The sequence below is a fragment of the Dermacentor andersoni genome, chromosome 1, assembly GCF_023375885.2.
Source record: "Dermacentor andersoni chromosome 1, qqDerAnde1_hic_scaffold, whole genome shotgun sequence".
Classification (NCBI taxonomy): Eukaryota; Metazoa; Arthropoda; class Arachnida; order Ixodida; family Ixodidae; genus Dermacentor; species Dermacentor andersoni.
In genome coordinates this window covers 319,693,867-319,717,086 of record NC_092814.1, presented here as the reverse complement: position 1 = coordinate 319,717,086, position 23,220 = coordinate 319,693,867, and the positions used below count along the sequence as shown (strand labels likewise).

At 47.0% G+C, this 23,220-nt stretch overlaps 1 protein-coding gene and 1 pseudogene across 1 annotated transcript in view; one reads left to right on the top strand and one right to left on the bottom strand.

Moving 5' to 3' along the window:
- LOC126516704 (frequenin-2-like) overlaps positions 1-23,220 on the top strand; it is a 334,311-nt gene that overhangs the window by 273,116 nt on the left and 37,975 nt on the right. The window lies entirely within an intron of this gene.
- On the bottom strand, positions 21,235-21,407 carry LOC126516967 (U2 spliceosomal RNA; annotated as a pseudogene).

Below are 23,220 nucleotides of genomic sequence, written 5' to 3'. Positions count from 1 at the left end.
GAAGGGGGCAAAAGTAACGCAAGTCGTGAAATACGAATTTCTGCAAATACAAATAACCCCATAGGAAATTTCCGATAGCACTCCGTGCACCGTGCGTGTGTACTTAATCTCGCAGTGGCGGAGCAATGTTGCCCTTGCGAGTGGGAGTCGGGCCGATCGAAAAGCCGCTTAATTACCAGTGGCCACTCGGAAGGTCAATGGAAGGCGAACGTTTGGACCCTTCGTGCGCACGGTATACGTGAAGCTGAAGCAACATTCGCTGTTGTGTAGTTGCGGGGTGCATTATGTAATCGCGTGTACTTGTGTTGGTCCACACGTGTGCGAAACTGGGAATTACCCTGCGTGTCCTCGAACAATTCAAGTGATTGGTGTTCGTGCCCGTGTTTGCGCTCTCCGTCTACTGATTCGTGTTCCTGCTGTTCGCCTGTATTCGGCGTTTCGCGATACATGTGCGCGATTGCGTTTTGTTCGCCATCACACGAGGAGTCACCATTGCCACCTGTGGGTGCCAACGTGCCCTACAATATCGCGTCGTGTAAACGAGTAGCAATATTTTACTGTTAACGAGGAAATCGCGCGCAGTGAAGGAACGGCAAGAACGTATGTGCATGGTCCTATACTCGGGACCTGTTGTTTATTTATTGCGATTTTTTTTTATTCTGGCGTAAGCGACACGCCTGGCTCAGCGCACTTGTGCCCGACGCTACGTACGCCATCGATGGTGAGTGTATCTGCCGAGGTGGAAGTGCTGCTCTACATCGTTGTTGAGCACCATCTGTATATCTGCCCTGCAGTGTCATTCTAGCACGGATTAGCGATGAAGTGGGTCGTCGTGTAATTGCAAAGATTTTTTTTTCACCCTGCACCCTGCATTGAAAACAAAGATGAACAAATACTGCTTGAGCATAAGACTCATGTGAAAAGGAAACAAAGCTGTTCCTCAGAATAAAATGTGAAGCCTGGAAAGAAAAATATGACATCTGCGCATTTATTCTTCGTTTTTTTTTTCTTTTTCTGATGTGTGTCGGGCTAACGCGCAATACGTTCGTGTACAGACCCCAGAGTAGCGCGCGACCACGTGTTCGGTGTACGCCAGGCTGTCTTAGAAACTGTGCACTAAGACTCATCTGGTTTTCAGCCGGAGCCCTCTGCTACTGCATCGAGTATATATCACGAATAAATGGCACGCTAAGCCTAAAATTGCAACTAGATTTTACTTTTTATTCATGTTTATCTGTTCTTTTAACAGCGCTCATATTTTCGCACGAATTCATGGCAAAGTCTCGGGTCACCCTGAGAGCCGGTTCCCTTCGTTTCTTTTAAAATTTATTTATTGTCTGCCGATTTCTTGTTACCACTAATGAAGCCTCGTTCGCAGGTTACTTATAGGCACGATTCATGGACAAGATGTTCGCGTGCCCAAGCATGCACATTTTTTTTATGCGGCAAAATTATTAATACGATGGAGTTCTCCTATGTTTGCCTTCCTGCCAAATGCAAATGTTCCTCTTACACGGATGCTTCGTTAGCGTTTCATGGGACACCCTGAGCGCATGGTCGTTCGTCACGCGCTGCGCTCGCCGAGAAGAATCCTTTGGCACGCGTTCCTCTGGCACTCCATGAATATTCACGCTCACGTCAGCCGAAAGAGGCGCTGTCATAAAAAAATAACTCTTCCTCGTCACTGCGTCTTGACGGAAGCGCGCGCCGCCGTCTCGTGACGGTTTTTGGCTCGAGCGTACCGGTGCGACCTGTTGCAAGCATTGCGCCGCGTGTCGGCGTCCGGTGACCCATTAATCGGCCGTAAGCGCTAGCCGCTTAAAAAAAAATGGAATCGAGTTGAATCGTTCGATTCAAGGAACGTTGTATTTCGCAAATGATGGCCCTTTGGCCTAAGAGGAGGAAGAGGGCAAAAGAACAAAGTGTCTTGGAAGGTGAACAGGCGCGCCGTGATCAACAGTATCTGCAACTAGTGTAAGGGGCTGAATTCCTTTACAAAATCCAGGAGAGAGAGACTCTTAGGGAGACTCGCGACGGTCCTCCGACCCCATAAGTGGAGGAATGCTTATCCGATAAGGTAGTCGTTCTTATGGGTGAAGGCGAGAAAGTTGTGCGAGATGCACATCTTCAACGACGACTGAAAATGGTTGTCAAGTGCGGTTCAGGGCGGTTAAGTGCGGTAGTATACATTCGTGCCCCCCCCCCCCCCCCCTCAACCACTGTAATAGCGTACGGTCACTCGTCGGTCGCTGATTGGAAGAAAGAATAAAGAAGAAAAGAGCCATCTAATAGCGATTGGCAATAAGAGCAGAACGTTCACGTTCAGTCAGGTATCTTGTGGTGCCTGAAGATGGGAGCATGTCCTGCCGTGACGTATCTGTCGAGTTTGCACCGCCAAACGATGCATGCGTGAGTGGATCGCCCTCGGGGAAACGAGTGCATGTCTTCGTCGAGCAGTAACACGAATGTTTGTCGAAACGCGAGCGATATCGAGATCATCGGTTGAAGGTAAGCTAGAGGCTTAGCACGCAATCCGCACTCGCAAAGGGCAGCACAGAGGAGGGCGTAACGCTGAAACGTGTTTCACTGAAGTGTAATGTGGGCGCCCGAATGTAAAGGCTTAACATAGGTTTATCGCGAAACTTTCCATCATTAAAAGTTTTTTTTTTTTTTTTTCACTATTGTCAAACCCGCAGACGTAATGCGGTTTGGTTAAGCACGAATTTTCTTGAAGTTCTTCGCCACTAACGTTTTCTCTCTCAATATTTTTTTTTTTGGGGGGGGGCGGTAATAGCGCGCCTTTCAGGCACGCTGGAACGCTTCCAGACTCAGTCTGGAACAACGCACTCTCTTTCGGGCTCTTCTCCTAACTCGCTTAAGAATGTGCCTATTTTTCATGCTTTCTTTTTCATCTCTAGTTCCTCTCCAAGCCGCATGAGAACTAAATTTTGAACAGTCATTTAGAGGGAGTGAGGTTTCTGTTGTGGAACCGACACACGGTATACGTTGCCGTACTTTTTTCTCACGGGATTCGTATATGAATCCCTTGAGAATCCCTATAGATAAAACGAGCTAAGGCGAAGTGTTCGCCGTTCACACGCGGCGGTTAGTCGGTTCTTTCTTATTCATCGCATTGCGTGACTAAGCATGCAATCTCTGAGACGGAGAGAGAGAGAAAGAGAAGAGAGAAATCATTCTATTCCTCCGTGATTTAAGTTCCGCGCTGCGACCCGAACACGCAACTATTCCGCTCATTCCTGGGGATATTAAATTGGGCTTATACCGGGCGTTCCGCAGCATTTCGCCGGGCGCTCACGTCGCCCATAAAGAATACCTAGACGCGGAGGTACAGCGGGTCTCGGCCGTTCTCGTATACCGTGTTAGAGCTTGCGAATACCGATGTGAACTCGCGCGAGGAATTTAATTTCATTACGCTCTCTTTCCCGGCTTGTTCCTTTTTCTTTTTTTTACGCATAGCGGGCGCACGCGGTTTTATGTGAACCATACTTTCTTCATGAGCATAAATTAAAGCGGAGCGCCTAGGCTTTCACTCATTAATTGCCACACGGCACCCAAGAATTCGTATACCTGCGAATCCAACCCAATGTGAAGGGATGGCGAACAGGTCTATACTTACCGCAAAGGCCAAGGCTCTTACTTTCTTTTTTTTTTTCTTAGCAACGGTAGCATTTATCTCACTCTTTGCAGAGCCTCGACTGCTGCGTGAATTCACCATAAGTTTGCGGTAACTTGTGTGAGAAACCGCGGGAACGCGTCCGTTCCATTTCAACCTGGGAAGTGATATTTATCTTATGCAGTCTCGTAAGTTGAGTTCTACAATTAATTTCAAAACAAGTTCTGCGGGCATGACCGGAAGTGACGGCGATTTTCTGTACATACTTTAACATAGCAGCAAACCCGCCGCGGTTGCTTACTGGCTCAGTCGCTGCGCTGTCACGCACAAGCTCGCGGGATTAAATTCCGGCCGTAGCGGCCGCATATTGATGGTACGTGGGCTAAATGCAAAAACGCCCGGGAACGCTGAAGAACTCCAGGTGGTCAAAATTATACCAAGTCCCCCATTACGGCATGCGCCTCATATTCAGGTCGTGGTTTCGGCACGTAGGAACTCCGGAATTTATTTATTTATTAGAAGCAAACAAATTCGTTCCGTCAATAGCATGATAGCACTTCCAGGCCAAAGCTTCGAATCGCGAGAAGCAACTAGAGACAGTCGCACTCACTTAGGCTAAAGAGCATATACGTCATACAGGATTCGTTCACTACATGTGAGTGTTCCTAGTTATAACTGGAGTGTCCGAAAATGAGGCGAAATATTCGAAGAAATTGTTGTTAAAATGCCGTCGCTAACCCAAGTTTGTTTATTCAACTCTGACTGCGGCGGCTTAATTCCGAGTTGTGCATAGAGCAGCTGCTTCAGCGATGCCCAAGAATTTGCTACTGGACTTTACTATCGACAGCAGCGGCTACGCATTTTCGGTCAATGTCACCCGAATTTTTATTAGTTTTTGAATTTCCCGTACCATTCCTTCGTCGCCACAATGTATCGCGTTTTCAATTGGGGCAATATGTTTACCGGTAAGAGATTCCGGCTCAGAGATGCGCACGTTTCTTTCATGCAGCGTCGCGCGTTTTCCACTCGAGCCATGAATGATAGCCATCAGCCATTGGTGGCGCCGAGTTGAGAATCACGCTGCTGGGCAAGTTGGGGCACATTTTCCTTTGGCTTAAGCTAACACAACAGGGATGTATACCAGCATATTCGCAAGAACGTTGGCTACTGGAGGGAAAACTATGACAATTAATACTGTCGCATATAAAGTGTTGCGTGATTTCCTTGCCCCTCAAGAAGTCTGAGGGCCTGTTTGGAAACGGTGCCTTTTTCAAATGCTCTAACTGCAGACCTTGAATTGCTATAGATAACATCCGGGGAGCTGTCCAGCAGGGCTAGTGCAATATCCATTTGTTCAGCAATTTCCGACCCCCTGGTTCGAACCGAGACAGCACTGGTAATTCCTTGCCGACCATCGACAGTGACGATGGTGAATGCCCCACGCCCCTTACGAGAGGCGGCATCCACAAAGCTGACCTGTCGCTGGTCACTGTGTATTTGCCTAAGGAGTTTGGCCGCCCTTGCCCTCCTTCTACCGCGATTATGATCGAGGTGCATGTTCCTAGGTACAGGCGCGACCGTCATGCTCTCACGAATCAACGGAGGTACATCATAGAACTCATCCGCTACTCCATCGGCGTGATGTCCGAGTTCCTGCAAGATGGATCTCCCTGCCTTAGTTGTAGTGAGGTGAGTTAGCCGTGCGCGCTCCTGGGCCTCTGCGATCTCTTCCAAAGTAATGTGAATGCCAAGCTGCATTAAGCGCTCTGTAGAAGTGTATACGGGTAAATCCGACCACCCACTTATAATCTTCCCAAGCTGCGCATTCAATTTTATCCCGCTCTGGCCGTTTCCATCGATGCGTGGCTTTCGCGTAAGTCAAGTGCCACAAAACGAACGCATGCATTAGTAGAATGAGGTTGTCCTCCTTGAGTCCATGATGTCGATTTGATACCCTCCGAAATAAACAAACGGCACTTTGTTTTAACAATTAGCTTGCCTATAGTCTTGCCATTTGTACCCCCTGACTCAACGATCATGCCCAAGAGCTTGATTGAATCGACTCTGGGTACGCGGCAATTGTTTCTAGTATATAGGTTGATGTCTCTGTCTTCTAACGACGTCCAACCCTTGGCCTTGGACTACGGTTCATGGGATTGTACAGTAGGAGTTCCGACTTCAAGCCGGAGCATCTGAGACCGATGGGTTCGAGATAGGTTTCTATAATGTCTATGGCCTTCTGTAAGGCTCCCTCAACCTGACCATCATTGCCTCCTGTGCACCATATAGTGAAATCATCAGTCTATATGGTGTGTTTGATGCCTTCAATCTCGAGACGCCTTCTGCTAAGGCCGCAAGGATATTCTTCATGAAAAGGGAGGTGAAAAGATTGGACAGAGTGCAGCGCAGTAACTGTCTCTCAGGAGAGGACAGCTCAACCGCGCTGCGTAGGAGGGGATGGGAGTGAAAAAAGGGGGAGCGGGAGAGCGCGGCGGTGCTCTCCCACTCGCCCTCGACCATGGCTATATTGAATAAAGAGGGGGAAACGACCGCCCCCTGTGGCGGTGTCTCTCTCGCCAAGTTCCAGCAGTTGTGATTGAGCCGAGATATCGATGCTAGGATATTTTTCGGAAGGATCGCGATGATGCTCTCGCATCATCAGGCGGTGTAGCCATCATAGCAGACAAATCTATAGCCTGTCAACACTTACAGCTACAAACGCCCCTTGAGGCAGTGGCCATTCGAGCTGTACTTTTAAGTAAACTGATAACCATCTGTTCCCTGTATATACCGCCGCATTTTCAGCTTCACAAACAAGAATTCCAAACATTAATAGATCAGCTGCCTGAGGCATATCTTGTGCTTGGAGATTTAAATGCGCACAGCAACCTATGGGGCGACTCGCGCTGTGACGCGAGAGGTCGCTTGATTGAACAGTTCCTTTTTTCTTCAGGTGCATGTCTTTTGAATGAGAAGGAGCCCACGTATTATAACATAGCAAACAAAACATACTCCTCAATAGATCTTAGCATTGCATCTCCTACCCTTCTACCTTACTTTAAATGGAAAGTTATTAAAAACCCATACGGGAGTGATCATTTCCCTGTAGTTCTAAGCACACCAATGGCTAATGAATGCCTTCCACAATTACCTCGCTGGAGAACTGACTCAGCTCACTGGGAAAAATTCAAAAAGCTTGCTTCTTTATCCTGGGACGACATGTGTGCTCTAAGCATAGAAGCTGCGGTTAAATATTTTACGGTTTTTCTCCTTGACGCCTCCTCCAAATGTATCCCTGTAACAAGTGGACTGTCCACAAAACGCCGTCTTCCGTGGTGGAACGATGACTGTCGAATAGCGCGTAAGAAACAGAACAAGGCATGGGCTTTACTTCGGGATTCTCCGACGGCAGAAAATCTTGTCAATTTCAAACTAGTCAAATCCCAGGGTCGGAGAACGCGGCGACAAGCTAGAAGAGAAAGTTGGAGAAAGTATATATCGGGCATTAACTCATACACTGATGAAACAAAGGTTTGGAATAGAGTGAAGAGAATAAACGGTCGACAGCCTTACTCGCTGCCTCTGGTAAATACTCAAGGCGACAGCATGGAAGATCAGGCGAACTTTCTTGGCGCACATTTCGAACAGATTTCCAGCTCGTCGCACTACTCTGAAACATTCCAAAGATACAAAAGGCAAATAGAAAGACAACCATTAGAACGGAAAAGCACAAAATGCGAGGCATACAATGGACCTTTTTCCATGGCTGAACTTCAGGCAGCACTAAATAGCTGCAACAAATCTGCCCCAGGTTTTGACCGCATCCTATATGAAATGCTAAAACACCTGCCGTCTGAATCACAAAAAACCCTTCTTTGTCTCTACAATTCTATATGGTCTTCCGGCCACATTCCATCTGCTTGGAAAGAGGCCATCATAATTCCTATTTTGAAACAGGGTAAGGACCCTTCTGTGGCAAATAGTTACAGGCCTATAGCATTGACGAGCTGCTTATGCAAAGTTTTTGAAAAGATGGTAAACAGTAGCCTGGTCCACTATCTAGAAATAAACAAGAAATTAGACCCATATCAATGTGGTTTCAGAGAAGGCAGATCGACGACAGATCAGCTTGTGCGCATGGAAATGTACATCAGGGATGCATTTGTCCACAAACAGCTTGTATTATCAGTATTTCTTGACTTGGAGAAGGCGTATGATACTACGTGGCGCTTCGGGATCCTTCGTGATCTTTCTGCAATGGGTATTCGCGGCAACTTGCTGAGAATAACTGAAAGCTATCTCTCTGACAGGACATTTCGTGTTAGAGTTGGCAACGTGCAATCTCGACCATTCGTACAGGAGACAGGTGTACCGCAGGGTGGAGTACTGAGCTGTACGCTATTTATTGTTAAAATGAACTCCCTACACACCATATTACCTCGCACGCTCTTCTACTCAGTCTATGTGGACGATGTTCAGATAGGGTTCAGGTCGTGTAACCTTAGCATTTGCGAGAGACAGCTACAGCTTGGCTTGAATAGATTCTCAAAGTGGGCGGATGAGAATGGTTTTAGATTGAACCCTCAAAAAAGCACATGTGTCCTGTTCTCAAACAAGAGAGGTGTACTTCCAGAACCAGATATTAACCTTAAGGGAGAAAGACTAACTGTCAGCCTTGAATACAAATTCTTAGGTGTTATCCTCGACAGAAAACTCAACTTCATTCCACACCTAAAATATCTTAAAGAAAAGTGCCTGAAGACCATGAACCTCCTCAAGCTGCTCTCTCGAACAACTTGGGGCAGTGACAGGAAGTGTCTGCTTAGCCTGTATAAGAGTCTCGTACAATCACTCCTCGACTACGGAGCCGTGGTGTACCACTCCGCAACAGAGACTGCGCTAAAGATTCTTGACCCAGTCCACAACCTCGGTATACGACTGGCAACAGGCGCCTTTAGAACGAGCCCTATTGAAAGTCTTTATGTTGAGTCCAACGAATGGTCCTTACATCTACGCAGAACATTCCTAAGTTTATCATACTACACTAAGGTAAAATCAGACAGCGAACATCCATGCCATTCCATCGTTAGCGACCTCTCCGCTGCCAGACTTTACCGTAACCGCCCACTTATTAGAACTCCTTTGAGCCTGCGCTTGGAAGCAATGGCAGAAAAAACAGACATACACTTCCCAGAAAATATTCTAATGCCTCCCACTCGCCTTCCACCGCCTTGGGAATGGCAGACCATGGAGTGCGATATCTCTTTTGTTGCAATAACGAAACATGCACCTGAGGCACACATACTATCACACTTCCTCGAACTCCAAGCGAAGTACTGCTGCACCGAGTTTTACACAGATGCTTCCAAGTCATCTGCTGGTGTCGCATATGCAGCTCTTGGACCAGTTTTTTCCACCTCCGGTACTCTAAATCCTAACACAAGTATTTTTACGGCTGAAGCGTACGCAATACTCTCAGCTGTAAAGCACATCAGACAAACAAATCTGAATAAGGCCATCATTTTCACAGATTCGTTAAGCGTAATAAGGGCCTTAATGAGTTTTCGAAAACATAAGAACCCTGTTTTTAATGAACTGTACACACAACTATGCCTAGCATTAATGTACAACCAAAACATCGTCTTATGTTGGGTACCTGGTCATAGGGGCATAAAAGGCAATGTAGCTGCTGACGAAAGTGCAACGTCAGTCGTCTTTAAGGAAACGGATGTGAATAGACCCATAGCAGCAACAGAACTTAAGCCCTTCTTACGCCATAAACTGAGGAAGTACTGGCAAGATCAATGGGATAATGCAATATTGAATAAGCTACACGTTATCAAACCAAAATTAGGGAACTGGATAACTGAAACAATAGCAAGACATAAGGAAGTGCTTCTGTGTAGATTAAGAATAGGACATACGTACGCCACTCACTCCTACCTTTTGACGGGAAGCGAACCTCCGACATGTACCAAATGTGGCAACAGGCTTACAGTTATTCATGTTCTTATCCAATGCACTGAAATAGAGGCAGAAAGGAAAAAGTACTTCCCCTCCGCTTATCTGCAACACATACCATTACACCCAGCATTTTTTCTGAGCAATGAACCCCTTTTTACTTTTCAATCAGTATTAAACTTTTTAACTGAAACTGACATCTTAAGTGTAATTTGGCCAGGCTACTTGTAGCACGGCCTCCACTTGGAGGTCGTAGCTGCAATGAAATCATTTTCTAGAGCACGTGCCTCCCAGCCCTTGCTTTCAAGGCCTTGCTGAGGCACTAGTGCTACAGCCATCACATATTTTACTGATCATTCATATCTCGCGAAACATCTATTTTCATCGCAGACACCATCAGTCACTGTCATTTTTTTATACTTGTATTTTACGCACTCCAGAGCGAATAAATTTTAGGCCCTTTTACAGCCACATTGCACCATATGTATATTTTCCATCTTTTAGCGAATATTTTAGGCCACTATGCAGCCGTGTATCATATACTCCCCACAATCAACACTCACATAACATTGACAAGCGCGGATCATCGACTTGGCGCTCTTTGGCCACATCTGGCCCTTGCGCCAATAAACTCTACTAATCAATCAATCAATCGATGCTAGGATATGCGAATGTAGAACGTTATAGAAGGGCTTCTCAAGATCAACTCCCAAAACTTCATTTATTGGTTTCCCGATAGAGGGTGCTCCTCCCAACCTCAACGTAAAGCCCCTTAAACTTCGTAAAGTACTGCCACGCTTTGAAGAATGCCGCCTCCTCCTCGCACGCTCTGGTTGAGGCCGACGCCGCGTCGCTATTGGCCTAATAGCATCACGTGGGCCCTCGCGCCGTGCATCAGCGCCATTTTTGCTCGAAAAGCATCTACCGAGTGGCGAGGAGCACATGTTGCCGCCGTTGCACGCTTGAGCAGTGTAGGCGGCGCCACGGTCGAGGAAGGAGCGTGAAAGAGAGGAGAAACGAGGAGGAGTGAAGGCGGAGGAGGAGAGTGTCACTACTTTACGAAGTTTAAGGGGCTTTACCTCAACGAGTAGGCTCACGGGGCTGCTCGCGTACTTGCCCCCCGCGCTATCCCCGACCAATTGGAAGAGGACTCCCCTTTGAACAGGGACGCCCTCCACCTACAACGAGATTACTAAACACTACTATCTCAGCCGTAGAACCTACTTCGTTCCTCATCCGCGGCTCAATAGAGCTCAAGCACTATACGAATACGTATCCCAACCCATGGCTCATATGTATAATATGTCCGGATATTTGCACCGATGGTACTTGCCGTGATTGCGGAGAAATAGCCACGTTAGAACACATGCTCTCACGGTGTGCCCGGTCACGCTCTATCATCGATGACAGCTCGGTCAGATAGGAGGCGGTTGGTCCTCTCCTCGCTGACCAACTCTGGTCTCTCGAGCAGGCCCACGATGCGGCCGAGAGGCTTGGCCTTCCGGATCCCACGTGGCAGCGGCCCGCTTCGTGATGACTCACGATGTGCACTTCAATAAAGTTATACCATAGCATAGTATATATAGTGTTCTCTGAGGTATAAAGTGGAACACCTATAGAGCAACAAGGAAAGGAAGAATAATGGTACTATCTGGTCTGGCATATGATGCACATGCAACTTTCTTCTTTTGCGATCAGCTGTTCTTGTACGTATAGAAAAGAAGTCTGAGAACGTTACAACCAGAAAGGGAGATATAGAGAATAGGGCAGGGAAGTGCTTATTGGAGACGGAAAGGGAGGGAGGTCCGCGAATACATGCAATATTGCCGCGTGACTGGCCGCTCGAGGCACTTTGCCTGTATTCGCGGCATTCCTTCAGGCTGGGAGAAACATTTTGATGTAGCACGTATCGAGCAACAGAAACTTCTATCCGGAGTTTTTCATGTCGTTCTACAATTTTCTCACTGACAGTTTTCATGTAGCAATATTATTTGAGAAGTTGACTAATTAAGACTATGTAATTAGGTGAAATGCATAAAATAATCTGAGAGTCTCCAAGCGACCGCAAACAACTTTACCTTGGTTCTGTCCACTGCGTCGCATTTGCATATTTTAAAATCTTGGTGCATGATAGTTCAGAAACCCTGTATAGGCACACATTAAAGAACCGCAGGTCGTCAAACTTAATCCGGCCTCCTCAACTACGAGGTGCCTCATAATCATATCGTGGTTTCAGTCCGTAAACTCCCCAGTAGCTAAATTTTTCGCGTTCTTCTGCAGTTCCTCTTCGTCGGTTAAATTGAGTGGGAAAGTACGTTGCTGCAGTGGGCCGAGACTACCGCTGCGTCATTCAGTGTCTTTCAGTGCAGGGACTTCTCGCGCTTAGGATTTGAATGATTCGAGCCCCCTTCATCGCATTAGCCCCACTTACGATTGACACATATACGCTGACGTCTCTGCTCTCAAGTTGCATAGCGGCAGGCGAGCTTAGCCGCTATGCTGGATTTACAACTTGCGCTTTCTATGTGAAATTTCGCATGGTTCATCTGATTTTTTTCGGGTCGGGATGAGGATCGATAATCGCCTGTCTCTTCTGCTTGTAGCAAACTGGACTCAGTCTGGTTAACCTCCCTGCCTTTCCTTCTTCCCTTCTCTCTCTCTCTCTCTCTCTCTCTGTCTGCTTGAGATTAGCCGGATTATATAGACGGCACTGGTTTCGCCGAGAGGCGAGTGCCGGGATAACGCTCCAATTCCATTAGTTCGAAGCCATGTATGTCAACGCTTCCGCTAACAGTTCAGCAGGAAACGGTTAACCAGTTGAATCAGCGCCATATCGGCCGACATTTTCACCGCCCATGAAAGTTGTTTCTTAGATGAAGTATTCAGCACGCAGCAAAAGTTTCAACCACGGAATTCACGAAAAAAAAAGTTGTTTTCTCGCGGCTTTGGCTGTCAGCCTGAAATTTAGGCGAACGATATAGTAAATGCAAGTGGAAGTAACCACTGCACGTGCGTCTTGCTTAGAGGACGAATGCAACGCATTGCTTCCCCTGCATATTACGTCCTTTGCAAACTTCCATAGTTAGAGGTACACTCCATACGCGGTGTACAGATTTTTCTTGCACATGCTTATATTGTTCGCCAAGAATTATGGCACCATTTTATGGCCAAGAAAGCTCTTTCGCAAAAACTTCAGTTCGACTTTATGGTTCACACTTATGTGAAAATCCTGCTAAATGGAGGGCTGTCTCGAAAACATCATTGTACATTTTCTCGCTTACCTTCTGTATATTTACGTGAACGACTATCAACAACAAAAAACTTGACTTGTTGCTACGACGCTGCCTCGTAAAAATGTTGGCTGTTAAACCACAACAATATTTTTTTTTCTTCGAGTGCATGCAGCTGCCAGCTGCCACATGAACAGGCGCTGTCGACCTAGATACCGTGTGTGCAAACAGGGATTCTTCCTCTTTGTGGTTTTGTGCAGTCTGGGTACAGTTCTCGTATTGATTTTTTTTTTTCTGACTCCATATAGTCGTTGCGCGCTTTGTTGTGAACTGAAATATCTCAGCAGTATATAGTATACGCTTTTTTATGCTTGTCACATCTCATGCTTTGGCCCTGCATTACGCATGGTTTATTAAAAAAAATATTTCTGGCGTTTTGCGTGCCAATACCGCGATGTGAATACGTGGCACGCCGTACTGAGAGACTCCGGATTAATTTTAAACACTTTGGGTTTTTCAACGTGCACTCAGTGGTCGGCACACGGGTATTTTACACATTTTGCTTCCACCGAAATGCGTCCGCCGTGGCCGGGATTCGATCTGGCGACCTCGTGCTTAGCAGCCCAACACCATGTAGCCGCTTAGCCACCACGACGCCGGGCTGCATATATTTGCAACTTTATGTCCGATTCTTGCTATGTTCATAGTGTGTTTCTTTCACTCCAAGTAATTGCGAAACCTTTCGTTATTTTCTTATTTCTTTCCCACTTACATTGTTTTCTCGTTTACTGTTTATTTTTTATCTACAATTTTGGGATAGTGGGCTCTTCATCGTTAGCCCATCTTCCCTTACCGTCGCAACTAATAAACAATAAACGTGGTCGTTGAGCTGCGGAGCAGCCAAGTACGTTACAGATGGAATCAGTTTGTCGCCCGAATCAGAGGAACGTTTCGCCTGCTCACAGTCGCCTCAACTATACTTTGCCTTAAGCTTAGCCGCGCACGCTTATGACACAGAAGCACCAGCGCGATTCTTACTACTCTCGCCCTTAAACTTAGTTAAAATACTTTCATCCGTAATTCTTAGGGGCTTATAGGTACTATTTTGCTTCCATCCACGCGAGTTCAGCGCCAGCGGGGCCATTAATACTATCCTCTGGATAAGAATGAAACGGGGCCGGCGAGATGTCTTCACCACGGGCCCCAAAGTTGATATATCTAGGACGCAGAAAAGTGCTGAAAATAGCTCTCTTGTATGGCTAGGGTAAATTTGCTGTCTGGGTCGCATGAATCTCGCTTGACTTGTTCTTGCGCTGCTCGTGCCCCGCAAAGCGCCGGATGTCAAACCTTGATACCAGCGCCGACAGCTTGTTAGTTTCTCTCTCTCTCTCTCTCTCTATCACGTTCCGCGCAGAGGCTTCACTAAGAGCCCCTTTTTTTTTGCTTTTTACAAAGCTGAATTGAATACCAGTATATTTCGTACATCACACTTTGGGGACGATCTACTCGGAACTGATGCTTGCTGGGACTTCCGCAAGTTAACAACAGTCCAGATCGAACGAGGGAGGCGTCAGTCTGGAGCAAGCGTTGCCACAAGGAAACTTCTCCTGGTGAAGTCAAATGCACTTGTCGAAACGTAGATTCCGGTCTGAGGCTTCCCTTGTTGCACCAGGGCCGACCACATCGTGTTCATCTTCCTCTGACCCCTTTGTCTTCTTAGGATTTCTTATAAGCGGATAGGGATTTTACCTTCTCTCGGTGTAAATACCGCATTCAGATCATCACGTTCATTACACACCTCACTACGCGAATAATTGTACTTTGATGCATTGGTGACAACGTCCAAATAGCATATAGGGTAGCCCCGATACCTTCGGTCAGAGTCGAGTTTCAGAGGTTTTCACTTCCGATCAGAGCTTTGATTTCTCAGTCAGCGCTGTGTATGTATACGTGTGTGCCTCTCTTTGTCTAATTTTCGTGCTGCAAGTAAGGGACGATTAACCAACTACGCCGACAGGCTATTCTTCTGGCCGCAAATTTTAAATTACGGTGACGTACGCACACGCTGAAAAATTGGTGAACGTGTTACGGCCTTGAAAGAGCGCATGAAACAGTGACAAAAACCGAAGCAACGATCAGAAGCAAGCGCTGTTTTGTATCTACTATTGCGCTTTTATACTGAGAACCTGTAAACTTCTGCTTTGATAATGTTTGTAATTTAGCCAACTAAGCTGATGAATTGGTCATGCCATGCCTTAACGAATTGCATAGCCGGCCCCCACTGTCCTTAACGTGACCAAACACAGCTGTTCACTGTGTCCCATTTAGTGAAAATCTTGGGCGCCTCAGCTCAAGCTCGATGTAGTACAGCTTGTGAAACTTTTTCGCAGCCTAGTGTGCAACAGATACCAGTAAGACAAAGTATATATAGCCTGAAAATATACATAATCACAATGAAGCTTTCGAAGAACTGGCAGTAACAAGCCATTGTTCTTTGTTCCTATACATGTGATTGTGTCTATTTTTTGGATAGTTATTGCTATAAGTACAACTTGTGCGTTCTCCGCAGTAGCCGCATTCCGATGTGGGCAGAATACAAAAAGCTTCTGTCTACCTAAGCTTAAGTGCAAGCCTAAGCTTAAGGACGACGGGTTTGTGCGACCATCTGTGACTAATAACGCGATTTCTGTAAGACCACACGCGTCAGCGAACTCGCCGCAATTTCCTTCTTTCCTTCCCTCCTCTCTCTCCCTGTGATCTTTGTTTTCCCCTTTCCCATTCCCCCGGTGTAGGGTAGCCAACCGGACGTTATTCTGGTTAACCTCCCTGCCTTCTACATTTCTCTTTCCTCCTCCTTCAGAACCCCAGGTGCTGCAATTTATAATCAGCCACTCTTCATCACTGCGTCTGCCAGCTCGGGCTTTTGCTTTATATAGGGCTTTGAACCATATAGTTGAATCAACGTGTACATTATTGAGTATGGGTGTCTTTCACTGCAAAATTTTGTTATTGTGCGTAGTGGTCCTGGGGGTGTCGCCGTTATTGTTGCACTGCATAGCATGCGCATTGTCACTATTGCAAACACTGCTTATGTTTCTCGAGCGCGCAATAGCCTTTATCTCATTTGCTCGGTGCGTTCGTGACGGTTTCTGCGGCTTTGTGCCTCGGTGAGGTAGCCGCATACCCCGAAAGCCTGCTGCGTTAACGTTAATGCGATGCTATATGGTGCGCGTGCCTTCGTTCCCTCGCTGCCAGAACTGCCACACACGTCGGAAAGTTTTGCTCCCGTGCTTTGCACTGCCTGAGTACACGCGAACCGACGCTCGCTGCGTGCAATGCGCGACCGACAAAACCGTGCGGCGCCGTCTCAGATTACATCCCTTACTGCAGCGGCGCGTAATCTGATTACCGGAACAGTGCGTTCTGGGAAAAAAGGCAGCTTGGGTTAGCAGTGTGATCCCTCTCTGGACGTGGCACAACAAGGTCAGTTTAAGTAGTTTTTGGGAAATTTTCTTGCCACTCACACCGCTTCTGACGCGCTTTGCTTCGGGGAGCCTCGAAACCTTCTTTGTTTACGTGCGGAATGTGCACCAAAGGACGGTTCGCTTAGGTTTAAAACAGTCTTTAGCTGATTTTTTTTTCTTCAGCCGACCATGCAAGTTCAGCTCATCCTGCTGCTTCGCTGTGAAGCATCGAGCGATGCCACGCTACTAAATAAAACAGGCCTGTTTTCGGCAGTGCGCCGCCGTTTCGTTGTCCACCATCTTGAGTCCGTGCCGCAGTTAATTCAAGAGGTCTTTCTGAGCACTGGGAGCGGTAACCTGCACGCGTAGTTATCACCGTACTCTCGGTTTCCTTGAGCGAGTACTTTGACAAGTAAATATGGAAGCTAATCTTGTTTGTTTGTCTGAGTGAGCACCGCGAAAGGACGGGAACATTTACGTAGTGTGAAAACACAAGGCGCTCTTGAGCGCGAGGTCGCGGGTCTGATTTCCATACGCGGTGGCCGCGTGCGTACGACAGCGGCGGACTGCAATCCCTCTCGTGTGCTTGAAGGCCTCGCCGTTTTGAACTGACAAGCGCATTGCATACAATGCGCGCTAACCATCGTGTCTGCTAAGTATTACAGCGCGCTTCGCGTCGCCGAATGAGCTGAAATTTCAAACACCAACGACGTTCGCCCATCTCCTCGCGGCCTCCGCGCTCCCATCCGGAGAGGTGACGTATATGCGGAAGTGAGCCTACGTACATGTAGGCTCACTGTGACGTCGCTCATAGTGACACGTGACAGTTCGAAAATTATTCACGGCAACATCTCCAATTTGTATAATCTGTTACTTCAGTAGACGAATTAAAGTTTAGAGAAATAATAAAACATACAATCATAATTTCTGCGTGTTTTCTTTTACTTCGCACCGCAGCAAAGAGATGTACTTCCGTGTCGTCTGCTTGTTCCCACGTCGTTCAGTCGTGCGCGCGCAGACAACTGTGTCCTTTTCCACTGTGTTCCAGCGCCCGATCATGCTCTGCGATCCACTTGTGTCTGCGTCAGTGTTCGTGTAGCACTGGCTTATACCGCTAGCCAGCTGTTATGCACAGCGTGGAATACAGTGCGCTGCGCGAAACGAGATAAACGCAAGAGGTCGCGCGCGGCACCGTCAGCGGAAGTGAGCCGCGCAGCAAAAAAGGGAGGGGGAAAATAAGGTGGGGCCTGTGACGTATGCGACGCGTGATCCTTGAGCTCCGGTATGGGAGAATGCAGGGAACGAATTTCACTAGCGGAGGTTAGACGGGGCAAATGGAGAGACCGTTAAGTTGGGAGAGGGGGGGGGGGGGGCGGTGACGCTCGCCTCCTGAAATCATTCGTTCGCCGCACTGAAATATTTGTATCTCGGCTATTAATGAACCAATGTGCAAACTTTTTGCGGTAAAACTCTCCCTAGAAGACATGTAACAACTTCCTGCCAACATATAACCGAAATTTTCTATGTGGCCTGGTGAGGGGCCCTTTAAAATAAGGAGCATGTTAGAGAACCTTGTGGGGAGAATTTATTGGGATCTCTGAACTACGGTGTTTCTCGTGGTCCAGCTGTTTCTTTGGAACGTTACACCTATAATGAAGTGTTTAATTTTAAAAGAAAGAGAAAGAAAGAAAGGAAGCAATGCAGGGCGCTACATTCCAGCAGCTGGAATTTGGCGCCGTATGTTATTGCAATGTACATCCCTTCTTGTTCTTTTAGATCTGCTTTATTACCCTGTATGATAGATATACTGATAAGCCGTTACTATAACTTTATGTTTGCATGGTGTGTAGCTATAGGTTTGAGGAGCGTGGTATGCTCTGTGCGATATGTTCTTTTTATGTATTACGTTACTATATAATAAGTCATAGCGATTCCAATTAAACAAAAAAACAAATGCACATATCATTGAGCCTTGTTTGCGATGTGTGTCCAAACAGGCGTCTCTGATGTTCCACCGTATGTTACGCTGTTAGGCCTTGAGTGCAGAGCTAGCGACATGGACTGAATTCTTGCGCAGTCGCACTCAGAAGGATCAGCGATGGCGGTGACAGGAAGCTGTGATCCTCTTTACAGCACAGAAAATATTGTTCTGCGTATTTTGCAACATCGAACCTTGTCGAGCACAGCATATGTAGTGCCCATACGTTTCATGGATGCTGGCAAATAGAACAATGCAGCTAAGGCCACTATGGCCTTAATCGTTAATTCTCACATTTCAAGAGAAAGCATGAGACCAAAGCGACATTTTGAAACCAACCCGGAAGAACGCAACCAATGCTTATTCCTCATCAGTGACCGAGTGACATGTATGGAGTTTGCGCGATGTACATGTACAGGTGGAAACACGATGGGGAACATCGTGTGAGGGATGAGCATGGGATTTGAGTGCTGCAATGTCTGTTTCTATAGGGTGTCCCAGCTAAAGTTAGCCAAGGTGCACAATGAAAAAAAAAAGATTACAGAAACATTGGTGCAATATATAATTTTATAACCTACGTTGTTCGGTTCTCAGACCTATGGCGGCCGAACACCTGAGGTCTTATTATCTATCTTGCCCCGTGTTTCTATTTTAATCTTGTCTTTTCTTTAGTTGAGCAGCTTAGTTAACCTTAGCTCGGGCACACGGTATAGCGCAGCTTTTCTCTGCCCTTGCTTTGTGTGCCTGTACATCTCGAACCACATTGCAATATCACATACCTATCCCGTTCTTTGGGATTCGGTGGATACTATAACTTAACCTATTCTCGCCTTTGTTATCGGTTTGTTCCTCTATATTTCGAGCTATCTGGCGAACTCGCTGCTCTTTTTGTGCTTAAAGATCTGCACTTTTGGCGTTTTTCTTCTAAATTTAGAATAATTGTTACTGTTATGAGGAAAATGTTAGCCATCACCACTGTACGAATAATAATTTTTCTTGCGTTATTTTCATTTCATAAGATAAAGAAAAGGGGGTAGCATTTCATTGCAGGTTATTACTTCACATACCACTCCAGCACAAGCGAACAGCTACAAACCTCGGCGCCCACTTTAATTCACATTTGCGCGGTCCCATAGCCTCGAGAATAGCGTTTCGAAAGGAAATCGAATTATGATCAAGGCTATAGGAATACAATGGCGTATAAGGAAGAAGCAAAGAAGTGGTTAAAGAAAAACGATAAGATGAAGGAGGGGGTAAAGCTGCGTGTCTGGTGAGCACCAAACGAGTTTTTTTCTTTTCTTTCATTTTTTTTTATCCGCACGGTGCTGCAATATTCATGAACCTAAATTGAAATCTTCCGCCTCATTTATTTTGACTTGGCTTGGATTTGCAAGTTTAGTGTCGTCTGGTATTCCCTTTTGCTTTCAATTTCATTATTATTATTACAGTCCGGATGACGCTGAAGCGGGTAAAAAGAGAAAGGTAGGTCGGAAAAAAAAAACGGGTTTGTAGAAACGGTTCGTGCATGTGCCACGACGTTTGCATACTTCAGCAGTGACGAGTCAAAAAGGAAAGAATACAAATAGAAGTGTGGGAACGAGGGGAGTTCACTGGTGCTAGGGAAGAGAACGTCACTCGCCCTGTCCTACGCGGCCGCGCTAAATTATTGAACGCGCTTGTCCCGTGCAACTTGAGGCCGGTGCCCGGTTCTGCCCGCACATAGCTGAGCGTGCTTAGAGCTGGACACCGAGGGAAGAAGACAGGGACGGAGAGCGGGCTGAAGGAAAAAAAAGAAATAAAGAAGTGTTTTTTTCTTTTTTCTCGTAAACGAACCCATGCATATTTGAGCCGCGTGTAATGTGGGGCGACGTTCTCCGAAGAGGATTTCGATCAGCGGTGGGGTCGCGACCCGGCTTTGCGCAAAGGCTTAGCAGCGTGTTATAGACTTCGTGTGTTGACGGGCCGAACCAACACATGCGGGTAAGGGGAGCACTGTTCCACAGTTTCGTCAACTTGGGCAGCTTTGAACGTTACGCATAGTGAAGTTAGTGGGGTGTCGTTGTTTTGCAGCGAAAACGAACGTCCATGTCCAACAGGTGTTTCACGCTGGGCTCGTTAGTACGTTATAAATGCTAAGGGCCATAGGGGTGCGCGCCCGAAACAGGCGGCGACAGACGCACAAATGCACGTGCGAGCGCGCGTGCTTGCCGCTCTTGTGTCTGGTGTCGTGCGCCCAAGCCCTCTGGCTAGGATTTGTCCGAGCGAACGCCGCTTCGACGCTGCATAAAAAGCATTTACTGCTTCAAGATCCATCGTTGGCACCATCGGCTTCACATTTGACCTCCTTCTGTTTAAAATCACTGAATGCTTTGATCATCAGCGCACTTTAGCGAAAGCGGCCCATGTTGCTTAGAAATGTCCGCGCAACTTTCAGCGACGCCTTTTTGAAAGAACTGCGCTGGCTGCTGACTGGCGTCCATGTAACAGTCTATTGGACACGCGTGGAGGACGAGTTCCTCGTAGAAATCACTTCTTCACGAAGCATTCTTCAACGTGATTCCTATGCGTGCACAGTATTGTGATAATGTCATTAAATATCGCCCGGTCTCCCAGTTAACGCAGATGACGGCGTATCGCTATTGTCTTGTAAACTATATTAACGATACTACATACTGCCATTTGCAAGAATGGAGCGCAGCATTCATGAGCCCACAAATAAATGCTTCTCTCTCATTTTTTTTTAAAGGCAATGTGCGGTCGGTTCGATCCGTGGGTCGGGCGTTCTCTTCAAGTTAGATCCCTGCTCATCCCAAAAAGGAAAAAAAAAAAAAACATCCGCTGGCGGAACTTCATTCTCGGCCACCCGATGCGCAGCAGCGCAATGCTCTAAAAATTGGGCTGCAGTCACTTGTTTTTACTGTGAAGCTGTATATGGCTAGTTTCCAGCGCATCGATGTCCGTAGACAAAAAGCGTTGGCCTATACCGAAGATGGTGCAATACCGGGTTGACCCGCGGCGGACGTGAAGCAGGCTTCGTGCACTTCGCCAAGTTACAAAAAGAAGTTTAATATCTTGGGTCCAAATACAGCTCGTATCACATACTAATCTGATAAGAAGACATACTACACTTTGACACGCATCGGCCACGCCTACGTACGCACCACCCTCTTTGCCGACGTTCCAAGCGGTTGCGCATCTCCTTTTCTTCCGCTTTCCTTTCCTTCCGTCGAAACGTCACGCGTGTCTAGTTTCTTCCCACTCCTCGGGGCGGTGGTCCCGTCGGCCACGCGAATGTGTATAAAAATCGCGGTAAGTGAGTCCATACTTATGTTCAAAATACTGTGTAACCTATGTGTTGTATGCTAAACAGCTTCGCTGGCCATCCACCTTCACAGAGTGGAATGGCTCATGCTTTTTTCTTTTTGTTCTTTAGTGCTTGCAGAACTTAAGTGCAGTACATTCGCAATGACAGTGATACTTCCACTCGAATGGTTTTCTTCATACACGCACACGAACATCAATAACGAAAATAAATGGCACGCACACGTCTCTCGTTTCAAAGCCAGCCAGCTCTTTCGAACACGGCACGCGCGCCCCGAGTGCCCCCGTGCCGCTTCCTCGTCTTCTTTCCTTGTGACAGTTCGCACTCTGAGGCGTTGTGCTAGACTGCACTATCTCCGGGATCGGCCCGGTTTCCTCAGTACTTTTCTCGTATCGTACAAATCGTGCTACAAACTAGCTCTGTGAGATGATCTCCGCGCGTTGACGATGATTATGATTTCCATACTGTGGCACATGCCCGCAACGGGGAATTGGCCAAGAAGGGCGTCCTAATATGGCACATGCCGACAGCAGGAGATGGCCTAGAAGCGGGTGCTGTGCATAATAATGCGACAGGCGCTAAGGACCCCGTGCCACAGAAAGCTCGGAGACAGCGTCCAGCGTCGGCCATCGTTTCGGCAAAGATTATTTTGAACCACGCATGCCCAACCACGGAGGCCCTCCATGTTGCGCAAGGAAGTTACCGAACTAATAGAATTTCTCAAGGTAAAATACGTCAGCAGCATCGTATAGTACGGCATATCATAGTTTATTGTAGCGCGAGCTGAACAAGGACAACAGAAAGGCACATCTGACACACAGCTTTCTTGTCCTTTATGACAACCTTTCTGTTGTCCTTCTTGAGCTCGCGCTACAACAAAATAAGATATGCCGTACCAACAAGCCCCTATAGCTATCCTCATCGACGTAAAGTACGACTTACACACAACCTACAGACATGATAGCGTCAGATTGTAATTTGAATATACGAGAAAGCATAATTCTGTTACGCGAAAACTCATAATACAAACCCTTTTTCCAGTGTTTCTGCCATTTATAGAGCGGCCATGGCCTCCAAGATTTGCGCGCGCTGGCCCGCGCAAATCTCAAAGGCCATAAAGCGGCCCAGCCGATTCCTTGCAACACCTCCAGAAGCTCGCGTTCTTGCATACCATTCGCCGCCAGCGTTTCCCGGTAAACATTACGGTTACATAAGCTGCAGTTGCAGGGAAGCGTGAGAAGCAGTCAGGGATCTTTCAATGCTATCGCTTTCCACTCTTAAAGGCGAAGCTTAAGCGTCCTCCAAATTTTGTGCCAACGCCAGCTAGCTCTTTACGATATTCGCCGCATGTTGATGATGATTATAATTTTCACTCTATGGCACATGCCCACAACGGCGGCGGGGGGAGGGGGGGCATGGAGCAACCGGTGAATTTAAGATGAATGAGAACAAATTAATTAAATACAATATAGGATTTGTCACATTGCTTTGCACGGATGCATGCACGAGAACACATGCGCGTGCCACTTTCCAGTCACGTGTGCAAATTTATACCATTTCATTGCCGCCTTCACGGAAGCCTCGCTTCGCATTGAGTCTGGCATGCGCATTGGATCTGCATAACTTTTTCA